This window comes from Chlorocebus sabaeus, chromosome 5 (genome assembly GCF_047675955.1).
Source record: "Chlorocebus sabaeus isolate Y175 chromosome 5, mChlSab1.0.hap1, whole genome shotgun sequence".
NCBI classification, from domain to species: domain Eukaryota; kingdom Metazoa; phylum Chordata; class Mammalia; order Primates; family Cercopithecidae; genus Chlorocebus; species Chlorocebus sabaeus.
In genome coordinates, this window is record NC_132908.1 from 49,446,073 (window position 1) to 49,466,796 (window position 20,724).

At 41.0% G+C, this 20,724-nt stretch overlaps 1 long non-coding RNA gene across 1 annotated transcript; it reads left to right on the forward strand.

Annotated features, from left to right (window-relative positions):
- Positions 1-642: 642 nt before the first annotated feature.
- Positions 643-5,086, forward strand: LOC140711749 (uncharacterized). The gene is made up of 3 exons (XR_012093042.1): positions 643-1,120; positions 2,364-2,443; positions 4,714-5,086. It is a non-coding gene; the product is annotated as an uncharacterized lncRNA (long non-coding RNA).
- The last annotated feature ends 15,638 nt before the right edge of the window (positions 5,087-20,724 follow it).

Sequence of the window (20,724 nt, forward strand, 5' to 3'; positions counted from 1 at the left end):
ACGTTGTTCCAAAATGTAATACCATATGAAATCCTCTTGTTGACTTGCTCCTGTTTGACTTACCTGACTCCACTGTGGTGGGCTGTGAACACCACTAGAGGATGGTGCTGTCTTGGGTTCCACTGTCTATAGAATCCAGACAAGAGCCTGGCTTGTAACAGGCACACGATTCCATATTCCATCAGATCTAAGACCATCTCAATTGTGAGATACATCACCATTACTGCGTGTGACACTAAGGAAAAAAAAAAGTGCTGCTATTTAAACTCCAACCTGACAATGATGAAGAAACATAACCCAACCTTAGAGATGTTAAATCACACACACACAAAAATGTGTCTCAGATGCAGTGAAATATGGTAAAGGTTTCAGTAACAACAACCTCCACACAGGGTTCTGTTCTTGAAAGAATCACTCAAGCCCTGTGAAGACCAGTGTTTGAAGTTGTAGCGCTGCCCCTGAGCACAGTTCTAAGAGTGTGAGTGGAGGGAGACAGTAGGGTAGGTGTCAAAGAGGATCTCCAGATGAGGCCAATGCATGAGCAGCAAGGAACATTCTGGCCATTTTTGATACTCATGATGATGTCACAGAGCTTCAGAACCCTAGTATACCCTAGACCACCCAAACGTCCCATAACCTGTTGAATCTCACAACATATGTTGGATAGCACTTCCCAGCCTACAATGCACTTTCACAGGGGTTTTCAAACTTCCTCCCTCCTCACATCCTTTTAAGGCAACTGAGTGTGGGAACTCTGGTTCAGGGAGGTTAAATCACTTGTCTAAAGTCATGGAGATCATTAATGTCATAGCCAAGACCTGAGCAAGTTCTCCTAATGCCTTGTCAGGCCTCTTGCCACATGCTCCATTGACTCTAATGCCTAACCCATGCTCATCACAGAGCTCACGTCTGAACCATTGTTAAACAAAATCTAATGGAAATGACTTCATTCAGCTGGTGAACATTTTGGAAGATTCCAGAAAAATATGAAGAAGTGCTTGAGTGTTCTTAAGGGAATTGTCTAACATCTTGGCTCCTGACTCATCCTTAGATGTCTTGCAGCCACCTTGTACCCATTTTAAGCCCAAGAGCTCTTTAATGTAAATGAGTTACTGAGCAGGTGGGAGAAAAATTCTGGGCCCCTTTGAGGGGGTGTATTTTGGAGCAGTTGGCTGTTTTCTTAAAGCCTGGGGAAGAGTAAGCAGTAATCAATAGTGAAATCTGCCTGAATCTCAGAGGCTCGATGAAGGTGCTTTTGAAGCACAACACAGAGCTTGATTTTCTGTTATTTAGTGCCAAAAGTTATTACCTCAGCAGCAGTGCAATGTCTAATTTATACCAAATTGTTAGCTGAAATCTATTAAAGTTTATTAGCACCATCTCAGAATACAGTAACATCTCACTGCTTCAGCTCCTGTTTAAATTGACCAGCTGGTTTAACTCTATTAGCTTTGAGGTTGAGATAAACTGGAGTCCACAGGAGCCGTCCACAGCACTGGGGGGAATGAATACAGATGAAGCTCAGAGTATTTGGGGTGATAGCTGCTACCAAATTGCTGCAGGCTTCATCTCTCCTGATGCAGCCTCTACCCTGTTATTCTATTACCTACAGGATAGGGAGCATCCTCGGAATTCAGAAAGCAGTTGTCAACGGGCTGGAGCTTTCAGCAGATAAGGAGGCATTTCTGGAATTGTGAGGATGATAGCCTATCACTGGGACTTGGGGCAACTTGGGTTGTCTGAAAGGAGAGGGCTTTCTTTTTTTTTTTTTTTTGACAGAGTTTTGTTCTTTGGGTTCAAGTGATTCTCCTGCCACAGCTTCCCGAGTAGCTGGGATTGCAGGCATGCGCCACTACAACTGGCTAATTTTGTATTTTTGTAGAGATGGGGTTTCTCCATGTTGGTCAGGCTGGTTTCAAACTCCTGACCTCAGGTGATCTGGCCTTCTGGGCCTCCCAAAATGCTGGGATTACAGGCATGAGCTACCACACCCATCCAAAAAAGGGATATTTTAAGACATTCCCCAGGTTGCCAGCAAACCCATGATTTCTAGAGCACACTTCCAGTTGGATGGAGGGAGGACAAAAAACCTAATGTTACCGACAGAGAGACATTCTGATCTTAGGTCCGTCCTATCTGTCCCCGGGTAAGGACCCTAAAGAAATCAGACCACACCCATATGGAAGCATTTAGGTAGAGGCTGAACCACCCTCTACAATGATACACAATGTTTAGTCATCTTGGACAACCTGAAGCAGGGGGCATATTGGCCTTAAAAGTCACCCAGGTCTGGTTGGAAAGCCAACCTCATTGCTTACTGGCTGCACAGTCTTGAAAAAGCGACCTGGCATTCTTGGTCCCAGTTTCTTCTCCAGGAAAAAATGGCTTTTCGTGACAGTTTGGGTATCGCACATCAAGCATCCAGCAAAGCCTCAAGCACACGGTAAATATGTAATCAGCATTAGTTTCCTTATCTTTACCTCTCTTGGCATTTTACAGTCATCGAGTTAATTATATTTTCATTTTGCTCTATGCTTCTTTTAAGCTCCCTCATGCTCATTATCTCAAGTCTGAAAAGAACCCAAAGAAGTAGGTGGAGCAGGAATTTATAGCCCTGTTTTACATGTTAGGAAATCCTTGATTTAGAGAGGTTAAGAAACCCACCCAATGTCACACTGTTCCTGTAGAATGAGGTAAGAAGGCTGAGTTCCTAAATTCTGCTCCAGCTCACCATGTGGTTATGATGTCACAGAGTTCTATAAGGAAGATGGACTTCAGAAAAGCACTAGCACACCAAGCCCCAATGTTAGGGCCAGAGCTGTGTTGTCTCGATGGTAGCAGAAGCAAAATTCACAACCCTAGTGCTTGACACATAGAAAGTGCTCATGTGTGCACTGAATGAATGAACTGATGAACCTAGCTAAACTCACTCCATCAGGATCTCCAGAATAAAAGTAGGAAGAAGCTATGTTAAACAAGAGATAAACTGCAAAGATGGCAGACAGACTTAGAGCTGCTAAGTACCTGACCACGATCCTTCAGTGAATACATGTAAAATGCGCTCCATTCTGAGTCAAAGACAGCCAGACCATCCCTGGCAGGAGAGAGAAGGCTCCTGGGGCATTGGACCATTAGAGCCCAAGGCGTGGAGCTCTCCAGGCAGTTAGCCTGACTCCCCACACCTTCTGCCTAGCTATTGATACCAAACGTCCAGCACTTGATCTCTTCAAGACCCCTTGAACTTTTGTCAATACACTTTGTATCCCTGGTACCAAGCACAGGGCCTCACTACAAAACTGGCTTTTCAGTGTTAAATAAAGGAAGTCAAATAAAGCAGATGTTATTAGCTACACTTAATAGCTAAGGAAAATTAAGCCCAGAAAATAAGCCCAGTGGAAGGAGGGCTTGCATTCCTTCACAAATATTAATTCAATAATTCAATATAGTCTCCATGCCTGCACTGTCCTAGGTGCAGGGGGATATCATGATAAAAGAGCAGACAATGTTGTTGCCCTCAAGGAGCTGACATTCTAGTGGAGGAAGACAGACACAAAGAGGAATGTATGCCCACATCACACAACTAAATCGTGGCATGATGGAGTTCAACAAAAGATGGATACAGAGAACAAGGTTTGGGGGTAAATTCAGCTAAGGTAGGGTAATCAGAGGAGCCTGATCTGAAAAGGTAGGAATTAAACTAAACTCTAAAGGATTATTAGAAACCGGCAAGAGAGGATTGACTGGTAGAAATGGAGACTGTTTCAGGGAGAGCAGAAAGCCCGTTCAAAAACCTCATTTAAAGAAGAACTAGTCAATTTGAAGAACTGAAATGAAACTCTAAGACTGGGCATGGAGAATGTGAAGAAGTGAGGTGGGGAATGGAGCTGGAGAGATAGGTGGGATTGGATCCTATACAGCTTGGTTGGTAGGTCATAGATTTTATTGTAAGTAAAACTGGAACCTCAATGAAAAGGTATTAAACAAGGAAGTGACATGACTAATTTATAATTTAAGATTACCCTCTGCTGTAGGGCAAAAATAGAGGGGAGGGAGTTGTGAAAAATGGACTCACAGCATAGTAGGTCATGGATTTTATTGTAAATAAAATTGGAAATTCAGTGGAGAGGTATAAAACAAGAAAGTGACATGATTAACGCACAATTTAAGAAGATTGCCCTCTGCTCTAGGGTGAAAAATGGATGGGGGAGGGGGCCAAGCATGGAAGCAGGTTGGCAAGTTGGGAGGTCATTCCAGTTGGGGCAAGAGATAATGATGGCTTTTCTTGGACTGGTAGAGACCTAAGAGGAGGCTTTTCTGCAGTCAGAGAGTAGTTAAGGCTTCAACCAAAACCAGCGTCCGGGTCTCCTGATTGTCCAACTGGATCCTTTAAACTGACCATGCTCTGATGGTATATGGGACAAAGGAAGATGATTGGTGGGGAAATAAGAAGGTCATGAAGAGAATACATCTAGAACATTGCACCCAAACTAGAGTCCACAGCCCCTGAGTGTCCATACATATTCTCTCCAAAATAAATTTTCATTGTCACATGAAATTTCAGCGACAAGCAAGAAGAAATCAATGGAAGCATGTTGTGGATTATTTGCATTGCCACCTTCTCTTTGAGTTTAGCCACATGATTTTAGAAATGACTTTGCTTTTGTAATTTGCCATCCTGTAGGCTCCTAATACTACTACCTGTGTTACCTGCAGAAAAGAACAGAGAAAGATCCAGTGCAAAAACTCATAGGAAATGATCAATTCATGCCAAGTGATAAGAACCAAAGAGAGATGAGAGCATTGTTCATACACGATGATCTAGGTCTCCTACCCCAAAAGAACTTGCAACAAAGCCCAAAGTACAATAGTCATGTTTAAAGAGAAGATTCCATTTCAGCCAGACAACATGATTCATCATATTTATTTAATATTGTTAATTTGAATTTTATTAGATCTGCAATGATGTTTGTATTTAATTTCTAATTTGTTTTGGTTTCATAATTGACTAAAACAATAAGCACAAAGAGTTTCTATCTGACTTTATGTTTATACATTAACATTTTAATAAAAGTCTTTTATATCCTCATGGGGATCCATGGTAATTATTTTCCTCTCAAAAGGGTCTCTATATAACTCAAGTTTGAGAAACCCTGGTCTCAGTGAAATAAAAATCAAACAGGCCAGGCCCGGTGGCTCACACCTGTAATCCCAGCACTTTGGGAAGCTGAGACAGGTAGATCACAAGGTCAGGAGATCGAGACCATCCTTGCTAACAGGGTGAAACTCCATCTCTACTAAAAATACAAAAAATTAGCCAGGCATGGTGGTGAGCGCCTATAGTCCCAGCTACTCGGGAGGCTGAGGCAGGAGAACATTGTGAACCCGGGAGGCAGAGTTTGCAGTGAGTTGAGACCGCACCACTGCACTCCAGCCTGGGCGACAGAGCAAGACTCCATCTCAAAAAACAAAAAAATGAAACAATGGGCTGCCCTATTCTAGACTATATGATTCTGTTTTTCAGTGGTGGTAGGGAGGAAGAAGGAGTACCAGGAAGAGGAATCATTTATTCTTCCTGGTACAACTCCCAGAAGGTGCAAAATCTGCTAAAAGTTAAGTTTAAAAGAATGGGCTTAAATTATGTTAATTTATTATTGGACTCTCCCATTACAGTGGAGTATAGTTTCTACCTCTTAAAATAAAAAGCAAGTTGTGGTTTTCCGAATCCCATAGGAAGAAGCTCAGTGAGTTCAACACATAAAGTTCTGCTTCTAACACTGGAATGATTGTGGATTTTTGGTCTGGTTCCTGACAAAGTAGTTAGCTTGGAGGCAAGCGCCATGTCCTGTGGAAACTAAGTTCCTATTCCCTTTCTCAGCCTCACATGGAGCAGAACTGTGGGTAAACTCATCAGGACTCTTTAAATTTTTTTTTCTCCTCCTTCTTTTGATTGTCTCCTTTATGGTTGAATTCCAAGATAAATGGGCCTATCATGTAAATAAACCATGCACATAAGCAGCAGAATTCTGAAGCTATTGTACAGGGTAATGTTGACTTTTCGTGAAGGAGAGGAGGTCAAAACCAGTGGGTATTATTTTCTATGTGGCACTCAAAGTATTCAAGGTAAGTTTGAGCATCCTGGGGTGAATACTTTTTAAAAGAGACAAAGATAATTTTTTCCTAAGACTTGCACTGATGGAAAGTGCCATTCATCAGCTGTCTGATTAAGCATATAGAAATCCCAACACCTAAAAAATGGAGGCAGGACATCAGAAGACCCGGACCAGGAAAGTGAGCTTGGACAGAAAGAGCAGGTGACTGCTGATGTCTTGACAGTGCTTCCGTTCACCCAGCTCCAGGATGGAATGGTCCATCCAAAATTCAAGAGAGAATGAAAGCCAGCTGTGATAGCCCAGAGAAGGTGGTGGCTACTAAAATAGATTTCCTTTGTTTTGTTCATCCCACTGACCTCTGTCACTCATCATTCCCAAGGCACACAGAGCGCATTCCTGCCCCATTGCTTTTTAGGTAAACATTAAACAGCACTGCACATGGAAAGAAGCCAAAGTGTTTGATAATTCATCAGCAGCAGCAAACCTGAGTGTTTCTGTGCAATGCAAATTGCTTTGGCTTCCGCACGGCTCCTGTCGCTTCAAGTGCGGATGGTAAATAGCCTTCTTTGGGATTACTATCAAGTATTCATTTTAACAACATTAATTTACAACGTGTTATCCCACTTTACATTGTGCTACATGACTTATTCACAGAGCCAGCCCTTCAGCACCTGATGTTGATTCATTCTAATCACCGCACTTGCCTATGATTTTTAGGTTAATGGGACCTGGACTGGAAAAGGATTGTTTGTGTGGGAATCATTCATGGCAAAGGCAGTGACACCTCCTTCAAAAACCTGTGTCTTTCTGGTAGAGTGGGGTGGGAGATGGCCACTGGAGAGGCTGAGTCAAATCAGTCTCCTCACCTGAGGACTTCCTGAGACTAGCGCACTGAGGGACCAGCAGCAACAATGATAATGCTAATGCTCCCTTATGGTAAGTTACAATTTCCAAGTCCCATCTAATCTATTGTTCTCACAATAACTCTATAAGGTAAATACCTTGTAGAGTTAAATACCTTAAGGTAAATACCTTATAGAGTGGTTTAAGAGTATGGGATCTGGAGACTGTGTCTTGGGTAGAAACTTGATCTACCACTTTCTAGCCAAGTGACCTCGGGCAAGTGATTCAATCTTTCTTTCCCTCAATTTCCTCATCTTAAAAAATGATATATAATAGTTGTACATATTTTGGGGGTGCATGTGATATTTTCATACCTGTATACAATCCAGAATGATCAAATCAGGATTGGGATATCCATTACCTCAAACATTTATCATTTGTTTGTGTTGGAAACAGTACAATTTTTCTCTTCTAGTTATTTTGAAACATGCAATAAATTATTATTAACTATAATTTCTCTACTATTCTATAGAATACTAGATATACTATATTATATTAGTAATATGTAGTATATTAATATTATAATACTAGAAGTTATTCCTCCTATTTAACTGTATGTTTGTATTCGTTAACCAGCTTCTCATCCACCCTCTGCACTACCCTTCTATGCCTCTGATAACCATCACTCTACTCTCTAACAAATATGGTACTTGTCTTTCTTTGCCTTTCTTATTTCACTTAACACATTGACCTCTAGTTCCATCCATCTTGCTGCAAACGACAGTTCATTCTTTTTTATGGCCAAATAGTATTCCACTGTGTTTATATGTAACATTTTCTTTGTCCATTCATTCACTGATGGGCAGTTAGGTTGATTCCATATCTTGGCTCTTGTGAATGGGGCTTCAGAGAACATAGGAGTTCAGACACTTCATCTTTAAAATGGGGATAGCAATCATAGTTACTACACAGGATTATTGGCAAGTAAGTGGATTGTTACAGTAAAGCAGGTAGAACAGAAACTGGCACGTGGATTATGGTAGTTCATAAACAGTTCTTTTCCTCTTCTTTCCTGTCCAGGACAGGACTGCAATTCTCTGCCTGCTGGAGCTCAGTTACGACCACATGACTTGCCTTGGCCAATGAAAGAGGAAGAGTATGTAACACTGCTGAATGGAAGAAAGGGGCCCCTGCCTCTGCTGCAGAGATTCTAGACACGTGTGCCATGCTGGAGCAAGGAGGCAGGGAGTCCTGGAGAAAGGAGACACGGAACAGAGCTTCCAGCCCAATCAAGATGTAACATGAGTGAGAAATAAATAACACTTTGTTGCTAGAAGCTTGGTTTTTTTTAACTGAAGTATAACTCAACTTCTCCCCGACCCACGCAAAAAGTCATCTATCAATGTTAAGTATCATTAAATTTATTTTACAGAAGAGGAATCTAAAGCTCAGAGTAATGGTCTCAATATCACACAGCAATTTTGTGATGGAAGCATAATGATGGCCCACGTTTTAAAGTGGACACCAAGGGGAATATAACATAAATAGAAATTTGCTAACTTTAGGGAATACTTGCTATACAAGTGCAAATAATAGGCCCCACTACTTCCTAGCTGTGCCTCAATTTCCTGATCAGTTAAATGGGACTAATAAGAGTGGCTAGTGCAAGAGATGGAGAAGGGATTAAATGAGAAAATATGTAAATTGCTCATAAGATTATCTAGAATAAACCAAATATTCAAAAATGTTAGTTACTATTATTTTAAAGTAACAATTGCTATTATAATCCTAATATCACCTGTTTCTCATCAGTCGGTGGATACAAGCAATTAATTACATTTACATAAATATGTAAAATAATAAAGCCAAACCAGAGACTCCTAATCGCCTTCCTGCTTAGTGCTTCTTCATCCTGTAATTTAATTCCTGTCTCTACCTCCAGGTGGCCAATTCCTCCTACTGTGAAACACCTCCTTTACCATGAAGCCTTTCCTGCTCACTTTTACCCAAGACTGTTATGTGCTCCCATAGAACCTGGTACCACACGTTCATAGGATGCGTCCTGGGTCTCTTTTACCATTGGTCAAGGTCTATCTTCCCAGCTGAATTGGAAGCTCCCTGAGGGAATATACCTGTCACTTTCACAATGGTAGGAGCTCGATATTTATTCATAAGGAAAAATAAACAGACACAGGGACAGATGCTATCGGCAGCCACTTACAGAAGAAAAACCTTTAGCAACAAACATGTCAAATGGTGCTCAGTTCCACTAATATTAAACAAATGTACAAGACAAAATGGTATTTTTTTCACTAACCAGATGGGCCAAAAACCAGAAACCAACATTGATAACATTAAGTGCAGGAAAGAGTAGGGAGAGGAGAGCAGATTCATAATGTATTAAAACATTGGTACAATACTGTGGAGGGTAATTTACCAGTATCTATTAAAATATGGCATGTGACCTAATAATTCTATTTCTGGGATTCTACTCTACAAAACTAACAGGATTCTACTCTACAAAACTAACAGCAGCATATGTAAAGTAAATATGCAAATGTTCTCATTACAGTATTTTTTGTAACAGTAGATAAAATTGAAACAATTTAGAATATCTTTGGAGAATCGGTTAAGTAAAATCTGGTACATCTATATGATGGAATATTACATCATAATATAAATTTTTATTGTATGATTCACTAGAGTAGGAACTTTGTTTTGTTCACCACTAAGAAAACACCAGGCACATAGACAGTGATCACTAAATATTTGTTGAATACATTAATGAATATATGGTAATTGAAACATTTTAATGATATAAAATTAAGAGAAAAAGATTTAGCCATTTCGAGTAACATCCAAATATTGTTTTCAAATGCATGTAGTTGAACAAATTGCTCAAAATTGTATATGTGAATAGATAGATAAATGGATGGGCAGATAAGGCATAGATAGATATATAGAGGAATGACTTTGCTCCATACTTTTAACAATGCTTTTCTTTGGAAGGTGAATCTGATAATGCTGGAGTTTATAAGGAGTGGAAAGGCAATACCTTCCTTCTCATTTTGAATAATTCATTTAACCCCTGATATTATAGATTAGTTTTCTTTCTTTTTGCTATTTTTCTGAATGTGTCAAATAAAAAACATTTTTTATCATATAATAAATAATGATTGTTGTCTGAACAATGTTAATATGGCAAATTAGGAATTAACACCCCTTCAAAGCCACACTCACTTATTTCTGTAGTCCTCAAAGGAAGTCTTTCCCCCTACCCAACCTATTTTTTTAAAAAGCAGCCAAGTATATCAATGGACATTCGTTGATGGAAAGGGGAAGGCTGCTTATACAAGTACTTTCTGGACTCAGCTCAGCTAAGCAGATACAGGCCTGAGCCTTTGAATGAGATGGAGTTGGAGGGAGGGAGATAGAAAGATGAAGAAATCATCCTCCAAAAGATTACCATTTTGTAAATGGATCATGAAAATTGTGATTTACCACAAATCACTACAAACTAGCAGACCTTAATTTGAACTCCCTGCTCCAACATAACTGTGTGACTATGCAAAAGTTATTTCAATTCCTTGAACTCAGCTCTCTTATCTGTAAAAGGAGAATAATCTATTAGGGTAATTAGCATTAGCTGCTGTGACAAACAAACTCCATATTTTGATAGCTTAATACAATCAAAATTAATTTCTCACTTACACAAAATTCAGTATTGATGTTCCTGGTTGGGTGGCTCTACCAGACAGTTTTCTACCCAGTAGTCTTAAACAGGGTCCCACAGTGAGACGAGGCAAAGGCTTATGTGGAAGTGCTTTGTTAGGAAGTATGGTATCAGGGAACAAGAGTGAAAGCAAGGAGAGTATAGCAGGTAGAGGAAACGTGAGCACAAGGATGCCTTGTTGCATTGTCTGCCACTGAGGGCAATGGGCTGTGTGGTCCTGCGGACTCAAAAAAATCATAAAATGGGCCATAAGACTATGTGTCTTGTAGGATAAGGGTGAAGCATTTATCCCATTGGCTCCCATCCCCATGGATCAAAACTTTACCCCAATGAGGCTTTCCTACCTGTCCCCATGTCTGTCATCCATATGTTCACCAACACCACTGAAGCCCTGGTGTACATAAGAGTTCCATGACTGAATTCTCATAGAGAGCTGGCAACCATAGCAGTGGCTGGAGCATTGTCCAAGTGAGACCTTGAGAATCTGAAAAGGTGCATTTGAGATGTCTCATGCATAGGGACCCAGGGAGATACGTACAAAGGGTATAGGCTTCTTCCGTATTACAGCCTGACCATCTTCACCCATGGCCTTCATGCCAAGGAAGGGGAAGATGGAGAAAAAGAAAAAGCCAGGCCTGGAGGTAGCAAATGTCATTCCTACCCACACTCCACTGACCAGATCTTGTCACACACACTTCCATCCTCTCATCAAAAGGAATATCTTAAAAATATACCCTTCCCGAGAGCCCAAGAGAAAAAAAGAAATGATTTAGTGAAAAGATAACCTTGTTTCTTCCACTGGCTACACTGGCAATCTCATATCTGTTGAGGGCTCTGAGATCATGTGTGTTCCAGGAACTGGACGCTCCAGGCACATAAGGGCAGTTGACAAATGATGCCTCTAATTAACATTCTGCAGAATGAAAATTATTTTTGGCTCTAAAAGGTATTCCTCTATGAGAAAGCTAGAAAAATGACCTTGGCTAGCAGAGATCTTACTCAAAACTAGGAGGATTGGTGCTAATTGTGCCCATATAATGGACTTATGGTTACACTCCCTATTGTCTGGGGATCACGAAATGAAACTGTCAAGCATGACTTGGGCAGAGGGTTACACACAGGAAACCAGCCACCTTGCTACCAAGGTAGGCCACCGCTGTAGATCTGTACAGGCGGGCATCACATTCTTATTGGATGTCTCTCCCGCCAAGTGGGCAATTACTGACCAGATGAAACAACTTTACCCAGAGGTTCAGGAGAAGAGTGCTCACCTTTATACTCCATGGGAATTCTCTTACCTTGTAACTCCACAAGGATAAGGTGATATTTGCCTATGCCTTGGCTTAAAGCTGGGGAAATAGGATAAGTGTCTGGCATCTCAACTCTGCTTGGCGTCTGTGATTGTTAATTTTAGGTCTCAATTTGACTGGATTAAGGTATACCCAGATAGCTGGTAAAGCATTTTTTCTGGTTGTGTCTGTGGGGGTGTTTCCAGAAGAAACACATTTGAATCAGTGGACTGAGTAAGGAAGATCCACCCTCATCCTATGTGAGTGGGCACCATCTAATGAGCTGAGGGCCTGGACAGAACAAAAAAGCAGAGGAAAAGTGAATGCTCTCTCTCTTCTGGAGCCAGAATACCCTTCTACTCCTGTCCTTGGACATCAGAGCTTCAGATTCTCTGGACTTTGGATTCTGGAGCTGGCACTGGCTCCCCTGGGTCTCCAGATGATCTATGGTGAGTCTTCTCAGCCTCCATAACCATGTGAGCCAATTCCCCTAATAAATCCCCTCTCACATATCTATCTCTATCTCTAGCTCTATCTCGGTAGCCACATCTGTATCTCTATCTATCTATGTAACTAGCTATACATCTACCTATCTATCATCTCTCTATCTGTCTAACCTATCCTTCTACTTATCTATCTATTCATCTATCTATCTATCTATCTATCTATCTATCTATCTATCTATCAATCATCTATGTGTCTGCCTCTCTAACCTATCCATCTAATTATCTATTCATCTATATATCCATCCATCCATCTATTTATCTGTTCATCTATCTATCCATCTATCTATCCATCTATCTGTACATCTACCTATTCATCTATTATTTATTATCTAATCTATAATTTATCTATCCATCTAATCTATCTATCATCTATCTATCTATCATCTATCTATCTATCTATCTATCTGTCTATCTATCTATGTACTTATCTATCCATCCATCCATCCATCCATCCATCCATCCATCCATCCTATTGGTTCTGTCTCTCTGGAAAACCCTGATTAATACAGCAGCCATTTAAAAAATACTTACTGATCAGCTGCAATGTGCCAGGCTCTCTGCTAAGTGCTGGGGACACAGCAGAAATTAGTCAGAAGGTCATAGTTTTGGTCCAGTGAGAAAGACATTGAGTAATAACCACACAAATAAATATCTAATTACAATTTGGAGAAGTGTGATAAAGGAAAAATACAAAGTTCTGTGAGAATTGTTGTATCGTGCCCATCCTCCCTTTCTCATTCACCACCAGAACTCTACTTTTTAGCTGATATAAAGTCTTAAAAAACAAAAGAAAACAAAAAAAAGATTAGATTCCCTCAGACTCTTTTGCAGATAGCTGTGGTCATCTGACTAAATCCTAGCCAACAGGATATGAGTAAAAGTGGGGGTTGTTCTACTTTCTTTTCTTCCTTCTAATTGGTTGGAAGTCAGATGTGATGGCAGGAGCTACAGCAACATTTCTGGACTTCAAGTCAGAAGCCATGTTGAAGAAGCAGCCTGGTCCTTCATGACCGTGTAGCTGCCTAACAGCCTTTAACCCACACTTCTGCATGCGAGAGAAAGAAACACTGCTATTTGAAAATCTATTCGTTGAGGAAGCAGGACCTATTTTTGGTTAGACTGTCTAATATGATAGTTGAAAAGGAACTGAGCACATGAAAAGTGAAGGGGAAGTGCTGCAGGCAAAAGGAATCTCAGGTGCAAAAAGTGAAAGAAAGTCAGAGTGGCTTCAAGGCAAACAGCAAGAAGAAAGTGGTGTGGAGTGAAATAAGCAGGGGATGGCTAAATAGGTGTTCATTCCTGGGCCTGTCATTTACCTCATAGGTCCTCAGTTTCCATATCTGTTAAGTGGGAATAATGAGCAGCCTTCTGCTCCCAGGATTGCTGTAATGATCCAATGATAGGCTGAGAGGAGGAAACAGCATAGCACATTGGTGCAGAGCAATGGCATTCCAACCAAGTTCAACCAAGTGCAAATCCTGTCTCTCCATTGACTAGTTATGCGACTGCTGGTTACCTACAAGCACCTGTGTGCCTGTTTCCCCTTCCATAAAATGGAGGTAGTAATAGGATTTATTTCATACAGATGCTGAGAGAATGAAATTAGTTAATATTTGCCAAGCACTGAGAATAGCACCTGCCACATACTAAGTTCCATATATGTGCTTGTTAAATAAATCAAAAAGTGTTTATGACTTTGAAGATTTACATTAGCTGTAGTTACCATGGACTTTCATTGTAGACTAAAACTCTTGTGGATGTTGACTTTGTCCAGTCACTTTTCACTACTTCCTAGCACCTAAGGAAGTGCTTCCTTTTAAAATAGTCTCATTAAAAGAGACTTTTCAAGGAAGAAATTAAGCAAAGTACTTAAGGTGCAGTGACTTCTCTAGCCCCCATTTCCTCTCCACCTGCAGCCACAGGGATAATCATAGTCCCTACTTTCGAAGGCATTTGTAAGAATGAGGTGTTGTACATAAATAGGGATTGGTAAGCTTTTTCTGTAAAAGTGCAGACAGTAAATATTTTAGGCTTTGTAGGTCATATGATTTCTGCTACAATTGCTTACTCCTGCCTTCGTAGCCCACCGCAGCCATAAATAATAGGTAGAGATGAACACAGTTCATTGAATGGATGAATGAACATAAATGTGTTCCAATGAAACTTTACTTATGGGCATTGTGATTTGATTGTCATGTAATTTTTACGAGTCATAAGATATTCTTTTTCTGAATTTTTAGAAATTATTTAAAAATATGTCAAAACAATTCTGAGCATGCCGGCTGCACAAAAAGGAGCAGTGGATTAGATTTGGTCCATGGGCCATAGTTTGCCCACTCTTGTCTGTAAATATTTGATACAATATCTGGCACATAGTAAGTGTTCATTAGCTATTGTTAACTTGTTTGTTATTAATATTAACAAGGGAGCACTGGGCATTAGTTCTGCAACCTCTCATTCTATAAGCACCAGGAAATCAGTCTTTGCCTGGGCCTTTACTTTTTCCTTTTGTGTTTTAAGCAGCTGAACCTGACCTAGGTAGGGGCTGGGAGTTGGGGCGGGGATAGAGGAGGAGGATTGTGTGCAGTCAATGCCTTGGTTCAACAGCTTCCTAAACATCCTGACTGCTTGGACCAAAAAACTGCCAGCTTGAAAGGGGCTTTATAAATGGAGAGCCTGTAAAGCAATTCAGAATCTGATTTTGCTGCAAAAGCATGATTTTAACAGATCTGTAGCTGTTCTCAACCTTTTAACACTGTCTCCTGTGAGTCAAGAGATTTTGATCTTGTAACTAAATTGACTCTGTCGCAGGTTTGCCATCCCCCTGGGTAAATTCTCTGACATGCACAGCTTCAGACCCAACCCCCTTTCAAAAAAAAAAAAAAAAAAACAAAAAAAAAACTCTTCTGTACCCAGTTATCCCCTATCTCATTTTCTCCAAATTGAAATATTTTTTAAAATACTATCATGAATGTCAAAATCAACTCTCTTTGGTCCTAAACCTAGTACTCTTTTTTTTAGGGGGGGCGGGGCATGAGAAATTCCTGTTTAATCCTAATGCTAATATTTAGAAAAGTGGCAGCAGATTTAAAATAGTTATTTGCCTTATGTTAGAGATCTATTGTGTTTCCTGGTCAGTAATCAGAAGGTGGCAACCAGACCTTTCTTTCTTTCTTCCTTTCTCTCTCTTTCTTTTCTTTCTTTCTTTCTCTCTTTCTCTTCTTCTGTCTCTTTCTTACCCTCTTTCTCTTTTTTTGTCTTTTCTTTTTTTCTTTTTCTTTCTTTCAAGACAGACTGTTGGAGAATCCACAAGACATGATTTCCAAATAAAGAGCTCAAAGAGTCACTTGGCTAGGGCTGAAAGTGGCAGCTCTGGAAATGCAGGCTTTTCTGGATGGAGCAACATTGTCCAAATTCTAAAGAGAAGGGAAGAGGCTGCTCTGCTGTGTTCCAGTGCCAGCATCCCTCTGGGCATGTGCCTGACCACAAAAGCTGTGCTCACACATGATGAACACAGCCCTCGGGGCTGGTTTTGTGGAACTGAAAATTCATCTCATCTCCTAAAATTGAGAATAGAATATGACCAGGAATGAACATGCCTCTTGAATAACTGAGGGTGAGGGAGGTAGGAGGAAGGAAAGAGGAAAAGAGAGGGTTGGGGAGAGGAGATACAGAGAGAAGAAATGCAGAGAGAACTGAGATGAAAAAATAGAAGAAACAAAGACCAAGTGCCTGAGGGACTGGTGAGAAAGCAAAAGAAAGTAGATGAGAAGGGAGGCAGGGGAGCTGCAAGCCTTCAGTTCTTGTACCTTTTAGGATGTAGGGACACCTAGAGAACAGCCCTCAGTAAGATCTGGAAAGAAGAGCCGTCACCACAGACTTAGAAAATAGGTGTATTTAAAAAAAAATCCAAAATTCCTATAGCTCATAAACATATGTGTGTGTTGAGCAGGGCAGATTTCCTCTCCTAACCTCTGTTTTGTCTTTCAGAATAATAGGTTATTTCCCTCTGTCCTGAGTTCTGCTTGAAAAATTGAGAGTTCTAGAATGTTACAAAAGCTCCTCTATTGTTCTGAGACGAGCATTTTTCTGGGATGAACTGGGCAGAGGTTTGACTGGCAAGCAGGGAGTGGGACGCCTGAGCTCCAGGTGTACATTTCATCCAACAGTCTCGTGGTGGTCGAAGGAGATCCCCAGATGCAAAATCAAAGCTGCTTGGATTTTCATTTCTTCCCCATCTAGGAAAAGGGCAATGGAATCAAAGCCTTTAAAAAATGTAGTAAGAGAGAGACTCTCTAATTAATCAGAACCTTCTGGCAACCAGCGCTTTAGCCCATCTACTGAGTAATATTTTATCAGTGTCTTTAGTAAAGGACCTCAAGATGCATGAGACATTTTTGGTTGTTGAAATACAGTGTCTTCTAAATCATCAAGTAAAAGAGAAATTCTGCTCAGAAGACTTTTGCATGGTACCCAACATTTGTTGAGGCTTATTATATTACATGCATTACCTTGCTAAATCACCACATTAGAACACTTACAGGTAAGTCTTATGATTATAATCATTTTATAGTCATATAAACTGGCATGTAGAGGGTAGGATATCACCCAGGGTTACAGCTAAGGATTGGACAAGCTGAGATTTGAACCCCAGCATGTTCATCTGGCATGAGAGGACTTGTGCTTAATCTCCAAGCTATACCACTTTCTTGCACAAAGATGTGTGTTTGCTGAGGAATAAATATGAAGATAAACAGAACAGAGATACTCTAAGGGAGCTCGGAGTATTGTCTAGCATATGGGAATAACTTGTGAGTAAATAAAAAGAGAAGAATGGAAGGTGGTGCCATGCAAGGAGGTATCCAGCCTTGGAGCACTGCTTTGTGTTGAGTTAAGCCACTTCATCATCTCATTTTAGTGCAGAAGACAGACAGAAAAGAAAGAAAGTCTCATTCTCAGGGAGAGCTTTCTGGAAGTGAGGGAGGGGGTGGTATACGTAAGCCAGGCTCTAACAGGTGAGTAGGAGTTAATGGGAAGGAGGTCCAGATGGGAAGGAGACTCAGATGGGAAGGAGGCTTCAGAAAGAGGAAACAGGACGTTCAGAGGCATGGAGTCACAAACACCATGCACTCTTTCAGGGATTAGAAGCAGTTATAAATGCCTGGAACATTCATTGAAAGATGATGTGTGGTAATAGTTCAGGCAGAAGAAGTAGGCAGGAGTCAGAGTTTAAATGGCCTTGTGTGTAATATCAAGAGTTTGGACTTACTAGGGCCTTCCTGAACCTGCCTTGTTCAGAAGCATCATATAAACATCTGTAAGGCAGGATAATAAGACTGGTAGAAAATGAAGTTATTGAAACCAAGCAAAATAGCCTTTTATGCACAGCAGGAACAACCAGAAACACAACTTCGATGTGGTGAAAGCCTGAGTTTATGAAAAAGGAAGGCTTATATCACTGTTTTCTTAAAGGATGGCATCCCAAATCAGCAGAGTTCTTTTTTTCTTTTTATTTCTTCCTATAACTGAGCTTTCCTTAAACTGATGATTTGTGATTCACCTGCAGAACAGGAGCTTAGGATGGGGTAGATGGCATATTATTTTGAGAGCTGAGGATGGCAGGGGGTGATCTGGCCAGACTTTGAGCAATCCTTTTATGTTTTAAGAACATCATGTCCGCTCACAAAGATAGGATCTTGACAGCCACCCTATAGGCAAAATGTATTGGACCAAAGAGAGACAAGACACATGGCTTAAGTTAGTTTAAACCGATTCTCTTTAACAGCAATGTGAATAAAATAGGAACTCAGAGACAACCACATAGTCTCTGTGAATGGGAGATTTTGAAGGACATGGTAAAGGCTTAGACACTCTGGAACAATCGTATTTTTTATATAGACTAAGAAGCAGAAAGAATTGCTGTGTAAAGAGAAGAGTCATAGATGCTCAGAGAGAAGCAGAGATGAGTGGGAGCACTGCCTGGACTCCTAGTTGCTTTCCCAGTTTTTGAGAGCAGTTTCCTCCTGAGACTCAAATATATTCCTCACCCTGGGTTCCATGAGACATTCATATTCTTAGTAAATCTATATTTTTTTGCTTGAGCTTTCTTAATTTGGCTTCTGTTACTTGAAACCCAGATAGTTTTGACAGTACCTAAATCAGAGTCTCCAACTGCTAGTGGCCACCAGGAATTATAAAGACTAAGGAGATATGAAGGAGGAGAGGAGAAAAATTCTCAAGTACTAATATTACTGAAACAAGTTGCCTGCCTTTTGTTTTCTTTTGAGACGGAGTCTCATTCTGTTATCCAGGCTCGAGTGCAGTGGTATGAACACAGCTCACAGCAGCCTCAGCCTCCTAGGCTCAAGAAATCTTCCCAGCGCAGCCTCCTGAGTAGCTACAGGCATGCACCACCATGCCACATTATTTTTTATTTTTACTATTATTATTATTATTATTATTTTGTAGAGACAGAGGCTCACATTGTTGCCCAGGCTGGTCTCAAACTTCTGGGCTCAAGCAATCCTCCTGACTTGACCTCCCACAGTGCTGAGATTACAGGCATGAGCCACTGTGCCTGCCACTCCTTTTTCTAAATATCATGAACACACCCCATCTCTAGGACCTTTTCTCCAACTTGGCTTGCCAAATACTCCTCAAATGCCTCATTGATCAATCTGGTGCTGAAACCATGGCTAAAATGTAATGGCTGAAGCTATTGGTTTCATCACCATGGATAGTCCTCATTAGATTGTCTTCCTCCTCCAAGAAGCTTTCTTAGACCCCTCAGCCCTCCCATATCCCTTCCTCCCTGCTCTTTGAGTGAACTTCACTTGCACGTGTATTACTACACTTACAACAGTTAGTCTAGAGCCTTCATTTAATTTGTACAGCTATCTGCCCCTGCAGATGGTGAGTCATTTGAAAAGAGGATCACATCTTACTTGCTTCTATTTCTCCCATAGTTATTATTACAAAACCTTAAAACTACAAGCCTTTCAATGAATGCCTTAAAAAAAATTTTAGGGGAAATTTTCACCAATGAACGTGGCTCATGTTGAGATATGATTTTCTTAAACCCCTTGTGACATCATTTTAAGGAAAATGGAGTGAATTCTATGAATGGGGCTTCAGTTTGGAGCCTGCAGCTTTCCCCACATTAGTTTATGTTTACAGATGTGCCAGTTCATGGGAAAAAGAGGAAACAGTTGCTTCAGCCAGGGTGCAGAAGCCAGGATCTCCTGTGGGGGATGGCAATCTTGATGCTATCTCTTCTCTCTGGACCAGCCTGCACCTTATTTCTTTTATACCACAATGAGATGCAGATTCTAGAACTACCAGCTGAGATTGACTGAAAGGATTCACCTGACTACTCCAAATATTAATAGCCAAACCACATGCAGACGCAACACACATTTCAGCATCTGCCTAAAGATGAAATCTTCAAGCATCTGAGTGACTCTGAGCCTCAGGGCCAGTGTTAAGGCCTTTTAACCAAATTTCTCTCCCAAGCCACCAGTGCAATGAAGGAAAATAAGGTTGTCCACAATGAAATCCATTGCCGTCTTCAGAACACAAAGGAGGGGTCATTTGTGGAGAAATACAAAACCAAGGAGTAAGTCAACTGAATTTTTAATCAAATGGGCTCTGCTATGGTTTGAATGTGTCCCCAAAGTTTGTGTGTTGGAAATTTGGTCCTCAATGCAGAAGTGTTGGGAGGTGAGACCTTTAAGAGGTGATGAGGGCCGGGCGCGGTGGCTCAAGCCTGTAATCCCAGCACTTTGGGAGGCCGAGACGGGCGGTTCACGAGGTCAGGAGATCGAGACCATCCTGGCTAACACGGTGAAACCCCGTCTCTACTAAAATACAAAAAAAATTAGCCGGGCGAGGTGGCGGGAGCCTGTACTCCCAGCTACTCGGGAGGCTGAGGCAGGAGAATGACGTGAACTCGGGAGGCGGGGCTTGCAGTGAGCTGAGATCCGGCCACTGCACTCCAGCCTGGGCAACAGAGCCAGACTCCGTCTCAAAAAAAAAAAAAAAAAAAAAAAAGAGGTGATGAGATCACAAGGGCTCTGCTCTCATGAAGGGATTAATACCTTTATTGCAGGAGTGGGTTCCTTATAGAAGGAGGAGTTCAGCCTCCTCCCCACCTCTCTTGAGCCCATGTGATGCCTTCTGCTAGGTTATGAGAAAACAAGAAGGCCCTTACAAGATGCCAGTACCTTGATCTTGAACTTCCCAGC